The 6,415-nt window shown below is 41.4% G+C and overlaps 1 protein-coding gene across 6 annotated transcripts in view; it reads right to left on the bottom strand.

The window, feature by feature from the left end:
• Positions 1–5,702, bottom strand: part of NR2C1 (nuclear receptor subfamily 2 group C member 1) — a 44,622-nt gene extending 38,920 nt beyond the window's left edge. Inside the window, exon 1 of one of the 6 annotated variants that reach the window (XR_896215.2) lies at positions 5,320–5,561. The gene's annotated coding sequence lies outside the window, so the exon portion shown is untranslated. Of the gene's footprint in view, positions 1–4,402; positions 4,880–5,319 lie in introns of those variants that run through there. The other 5 variants (XM_011365901.2, XM_011365903.2, XM_011365900.2 and 2 more) reach the window with 5 other exon arrangements.
• Between the last annotated feature and the right edge of the window lie 713 nt (positions 5,703–6,415).

The following is a 6,415-nucleotide window of genomic DNA, read 5'->3' on the forward strand; positions in this document are numbered from 1 at the left end:
AAACAAACAAAACCCCTTATTTTTGTAAGAGACTATATCAAGAAGTCTACTCTGGCTACTTCCAAATCAAAGTCCTAATTTCTTGCTTTGTCAGTTCTTCAGTAAATGACAAATTTAGTTTTAAAGCCATGTTGTTTTAAATAACCTCCAAAGATTCTAGAGAATTCACAAAACAAAATTAATTTTGATGAATTTTTTCAAGCATACCATAAACATACTAAAAACATTATTTTTTTTTCTTAAGTTGGTAAAAATAGACATAAGGATTAAGGTCAAGGCAGCCTTGCAATCTTCAGCATTAAAAAGTTGAGGCTTGGAATCTTTTAAGGACTGGAGGCACTTTTACTTTCTCGTGAAATCAAAAGACATTAGGGATTACCAGTTACAGAATCTTCTCAATAGGAAAGGCCGACTGACAGTTTTTAAAAAATCAAATAACGTTTGTTATCAGTCCAGATTTTATTCCCAGCTTGAAAGGAAAGCTGAAAAAATGGGAGGCTCATGAAGGAGAATTCAGTAACAGAGAAAAGAGATATATAGTCTTAAAGAAAATTAATTTTAAAAGGAATCATTATTAACAAAGTATTTTAAAAAATAGGCAAATGAGCAAGAAACAATCTATGTATCTTGCACATACACATATAACAACAGAGACATCTCAAAGGTACTGCTAATGTTGTCCTCTGAAGGGGAACTGCTTATCCCACAGCAAAAACTCTTCCTTTTAGATTCCTGTAAGACAATTACATCATAGTTTCTAATGATTTTATTAGCGTCATTCATTAATTTCTGTCCCAATGCCATTTTCACTGATGATTTTGGCAGTGTTGTCCCTTTCCTGCCATCAACATGGGTTAGTTCAGTGTCCATAAGGACAACCCAAACTGTAAGCAATCCAGTCTCCAAGTTTCTTGACCTCAAAATCCAATAACATCCACCTTATTGCTACCTTAATATTTTGCTGCCAGACTGATCTAACATGTATATTACAACACCTCTTAATATTCATTGAAACCTTCTTTCCATCTTCAGGATGAGGTGGCATTTGCTAAACCATATATTCTAGCTATACACATCACTGTTATTCCTTGAATAGTATGGTATATCATGCTTTTGTGTCTTTGCTAATAGCTTCTCTCTACCACAAATGCCAAAGAATCACTAGATCAATATGTTTGTTTTCCAACAATAAATGTACCTTCAAAAAAAGAGAGACAAAACAGGCATTCTTTACATATTGCTAACTGAAGTCTAAAATGTTATAACCTTCCTAGAAAAGTAATTTGTCAATGTGCACCTCCAACTGATGGCAAAAATTGGAGTCAATGCCGAATTAAATTTTTCTGAGTAGCTTAGTAGTGTTCAGTGGACTTCTGGTTGAAGAGTTTTGTGTATCAATAGTAGAAGCAAATTGGAGTGGTTGCCTGGCACATGATGATTAGTCTCCGTCTTTTGGTAAATAGGCCTTTTTAAAAAGAAAAAAGAAAAACAGAAACTGCCAATCATATTAACCTTAAAAATATTCATATTCATTGACCCAATTATTCAATATACTTCCATTCAACAAACACTTGCATGCTTACTAAGGTCAGGCATTTTTCTAAGTGTTAGGGATACAGTAGAGAATATTAAAACAAACTTCCCTTTGTGAAGTTTACATTTTGGTGGGGTGAAGAGACAACAAACAAAATATACAATATCAACAAAATGTAAAAAGTGGAATGGAGAAAAAGAGAGTAGGGACTAGTGATAGAAAATGCTGGAGGTGGGGGGGAGGACTGCATTTTTGAATAAGAGATCAGAGATGGCCTTACTGTGAAGGTGACATTTTAGCAAACACAAAAGTTTGTGCAAAAAATATTCTCATTAAAATCATGTATAAGAAAAATGCTTAATGATGAAGAGAACATGCTTATGACAAACTAAATGCAAAGATCAAGAAACAAAATTTTACTTACAAGTGACTTTGTGAAAAACACACAAGGATTAAAAATAAACATTCTCAAATGAATGTGTGACTTTCTAACAGTGACCATGTGAAGATTTACAGGCCACGTATTTTCTTCTTGCCTTCTGAATGGGTATCAACTATTGCAATGAGAAAAGTAAGCATTCCCTTCTCTGTGGCCCACTATATATCGTGTGCCCATTTATCTTCTAAAGCACCCTGCCCTTATTTGCATAGCTTTTCAATGAACTAATTTTTTTCAGTGAACTTCTAATGTTTAACAGTGCCTAGTATTCACTCATTAAGTATTTACTGAAACATACTTAACAGGCACTGTGAGACTTTGGGACTTGACAGTGAACAAGACAGAAAAGATCTCTGCCCCATGGAGCTTTATTTTAATGAGAAAACAAATTTTTAAAAATTACCATATATTAAATGCTATGGAGGAGTGACAAAGAGAAAAACAGAGAACTAGAGGGAAGGAGTTTATACATAGGTAGTAGAGAGATCTAAGCCTCAGGTCAATAAATCGAGAGTTCCAATCCCATTTTTACTACTTACTAAATGACATGTCAGTCACTTACACTGATGCTGTTTTCTCAAAAAAGGAAATGGTTTCAATACAATCTATTGTATTGAAAGTTGTAAAAATTCAATGTGAGTCAAAATATCTATACCAATGGCTAACAGTTTCTTACAAGTAACAGGTAGCCATCCCTGAAAGTTAGCTGAATAAGCAAAGTGCTCTATAAAAGAAGAGTAGCACGACCATCACACTGGAGAGGGGGAGTCTGAGAAAACCTTATGGAAGAGACATCTGAACTACGCATTGAAGGATATGTATTTTTACCAGCCTGAGGGACAAAGCAAAAAGCATGAGGATGTAGCCTTTACTACTCCAGAGCTAGTTCACACACAGACACAGTTCTATATTCTTGCCCTTGATTTTTTTCACACATTTACCTCGATCTCATTTCTACATACTTTCCCCACAGAAAAAAAGTAGCATCAGATGACGCCATCCTTCTTCCATTCAGATTCAAACTTTTAAGTCTGTGCCCTTTGGCTACATCAGATACAGTTCATTTTCTTTTCTCATTCTTTCCCTCCATTCTTTCCCCACTAGTCCCACTCCCATTAACTGAATGTAGATTGTTGTCATCCAAAGCAATATTTTGTAAACTTTGTGTTGTGAACCACTTATAGATGGGGAAATTTGTCAGATTATTTTTTAAAGAAAAATAGAATAGAAAATAGTACATCAGGTATAGTGAGTATAAGAACAGTCTCACGAAGACTTGATTTTAATTTAATGTGTGGCCATGACTGGGTCATGATGCAAATCGTATTTTTTTTCTGTGCGGTGTAGTCAAAAGAAGTTTAAAAATGTAACATAAAACAATGATTCTCCTTCCCCGCCCCCAGTGGGGTAGGTGGAACATATCTGAAAATTTGATGGAAGTTAAGGTTTCTCTCACCAGAAAACACAAGCTCACATTCACACTACAAATGATGGTATATGCTGAATTTCAAGGGGTTCGTAAGTTCTCCTATGGCCAGTCCAAGGCTTTCTTGTTAAGAACTTTATTGGTAAAATTTCAGCTACTGCCAGAATTGAGTTTCCTGAATGTATATTTAATACACAAAACTTTGTTTATGTGAAAGGCCCTTAGAAGGAAAGAATCATGTTTGCATACATTGGGAGTCCTAAGAAGGCAAGTTGTCAGCAGCTTTGATAAGCAGCACTATCTCAGGATGCTTACAAAACTGAACCAAAACTGTGTTCACCTGCTTCATAACCATCGACGTATCTTTAATGGTCAAAGAATAAAGTTTCGGTCCTTCTGATTTTTTTCAATATTTATTAAGTCCCTATAACATGCCTAGCACTGTGGCCACAAAGGAGAGTTCCTCTACAGACTGACTTCATCTTCTCATTTTATCTATCACTTCCAAGAACGGTCTCTCTTCAGGTCGAACTGGGATGCTCTTTATTTCCTGATATAGTATTTCAAGCTCCTCCTCCCTCATTTAAATTGTACCTGACCTTCAAGACCGTATGCACAATTATATGTAAAGGTGCATTTTTCTAGAAGGCTAGTCCATGGCTTTCATAAAAGATTTTAAGGTTGCAGAGGGTCCTATAATGCAAAAAAAGGTAATAATTATGTTTATACTACTAATTCTTTATCCTATGCTGTTTCGTTTGTCTTTTCTATTTCCCAAGAGTAAGAATTACACTCTTTATGTGTAGACACACACACAGTAGTTATTTTGGAAATGTTTGCTGCCTTTGCCTCCTTCAAAACCCTTTCCAAAAGAATGACACACTCCTACAAAGAATGATATTACATTTCATGTGATCCACATTTTTTATAAGGCTAGAAAGATATTTTACATCTATCATTTGGACATATAAGCAAAATTTTAAAACAATAACTGTGTACTAACCAACCAACTACAAAGCAGACATCGTTCAAACACATCAAAGTCCAAGGCCCACTCGCTGATTCCAGAGGCACAAAAACCCCCAAAGGCCTTACTTTCACGTCTTTTTGCTTTTCCTTTCCAGTTATTTATTTTTTTTAAACACAGGCTGACCTACTTAGTGAAGGTTATGAGACAACTTGGCAACATTTGTAATTCATAAAACGGTATCTGCAGGAGTTAGAGGCAGAGTTTCTTAACAAAAGAGCCACTGGAAGCTTGGCCATGCCCAGTGCAGTGAGGTCCCCGGGCCGTTACATTTAATTTCTCAAAAGATACAGGTCTGAAGGCAGCGGCTACTCTCGCCCCGTCTGTAGTGAAAGTGGAGGGCGTTATTCCGTCCATCCCGTGTAAACACGAGAATGAGTAAGGTACCCTCCGTGAAAGGGGTTCGGGCCTCGGCTCGCGGCCACCCGAGGCGGGGGCCGGCCGCCGCCGCCGCGTCCCGGGAAGCCAGCCCACCGTGCGCCGCTCGCCGAGGCGGGGGGAGCCGCGGCGGCGCCCAGACGGGAAGCTTTTCCTGTAGGTGAAAGGTCAGAGGCGCCGCAGGAGAGGCTGCCGTGCGCGCCGGGCAGCTCGCGGACTTCCCTCCGGTGCCGCGCCACCCTGCCCCGCTCCGGGCCCCGGCTCCGGGCCCCGGCCCCGGCCCCGGCCCGTTTCGGAGCCCCGCGCATTCGGCCCCGCCGCTTCGGCCACTCTCCGCGCTCCCAGCCCAACCCGAGCAGCCCGCCGCGGCGCTGCCACTCGGGCCGACGCTGCCGACCGAAGCCCGCAGGCTGTTGGGAGGGCTGGGGGTGCGGTCGGTTGGCGGTTGGGAGCGGGGGACACCCGGCTCCCCGCCCGGGGCGCGGCCGCTCTTCTCCACACCCGGCACTTCTTACCGGCGCTTCTCCGCCGAGCTACGTCCTGCGCCGGGCGTGGACCGGACGGTCCCGCTGCAGCGGCTAGCGGGGGGCTCCGAGAGGAGACAGGTTGGAGAGAGCTGAAGGGGATGGGTGAAGGAGGGGAGGGGGGGACTGGGAGCTTTCTGGGTTTGTGTATTTGGGGGGGTCAGAGTTCGTGACCTCTCTCTCGTCTCCGAAGTGCGCGCTCCCGTCCGCGCTTGCGCATGAGTGGTGTGGAAAAGCGGCGAGAGGAGGTCGTGACGTTCCCTGGGTGGAGGGATGAGACGACCGAGCCTCTCAAAGTCGACTGTCCCCTATTGGCGAGGAGGGAGACTGCCCCGCCATTGCTGCATGTCATGGTCAAGGACTTCTGGAAGTCGCGTGCCCTTAGGTCGTTAAAGTTTTGCGACGTTTCAGATTTCAGTAACAATAGATAACCTCATCAATTTTAGACAGTTCGGTTTCTAATTTGTGGAAAACCGGGCTCTCTTATAGGCTCTTACCTTAGACTAAGGTTTATTAGAGGACTAAGAAGTCTGGGTATATCCCAATAAGGTATTTAAAATTCCCTTTAACAAAACAAGCTAGGGTAGAATAGTGTATAGTAAGGCAAAGTTTTACTTACCAACTCTTGTAAGTAAATAGGTATAATGACTAACGAGCAGGAATAGAATCATTTAGAACATAAACTTCTGGAAGGCTGCTGTTTTTGTTCAGTGATGTATTCCCAAACCTATAGGACAGTGCCTGGTGGTCAGTAAAGATTTGTGAAATGAAGAGGCGCTGATGGAACATCACATTCTGACAGTGACCGCCTGTGGCACCTAGGTGTGACAGGAAGAGCTGCCCTGTGTGCAAAGCACTGTGTGCTTTAGACTTCATGAGAAGGGGTCCTCGAAATTTCTTTAGTATTGATTACACTAGAAAAGCAGTTATGGATTCAGGCCAGAAACTCAACTGAGGAAAAACAAAGGTGCATCGAAGACATTTCCTTTGTCATTTCCATCTAGAACTAGGCAGGGCACAGAAAAAGGGCATGCAACACTCCCTAACAAGTGGAAATATGCTTTATGCTTCATTCTCTATAAGTCCC

The sequence above is a fragment of the Pteropus vampyrus genome, unplaced genomic scaffold (assembly GCF_000151845.1).
Source record: "Pteropus vampyrus isolate Shadow unplaced genomic scaffold, Pvam_2.0 Scaffold116, whole genome shotgun sequence".
Taxonomy (NCBI): domain Eukaryota; kingdom Metazoa; phylum Chordata; class Mammalia; order Chiroptera; family Pteropodidae; genus Pteropus; species Pteropus vampyrus.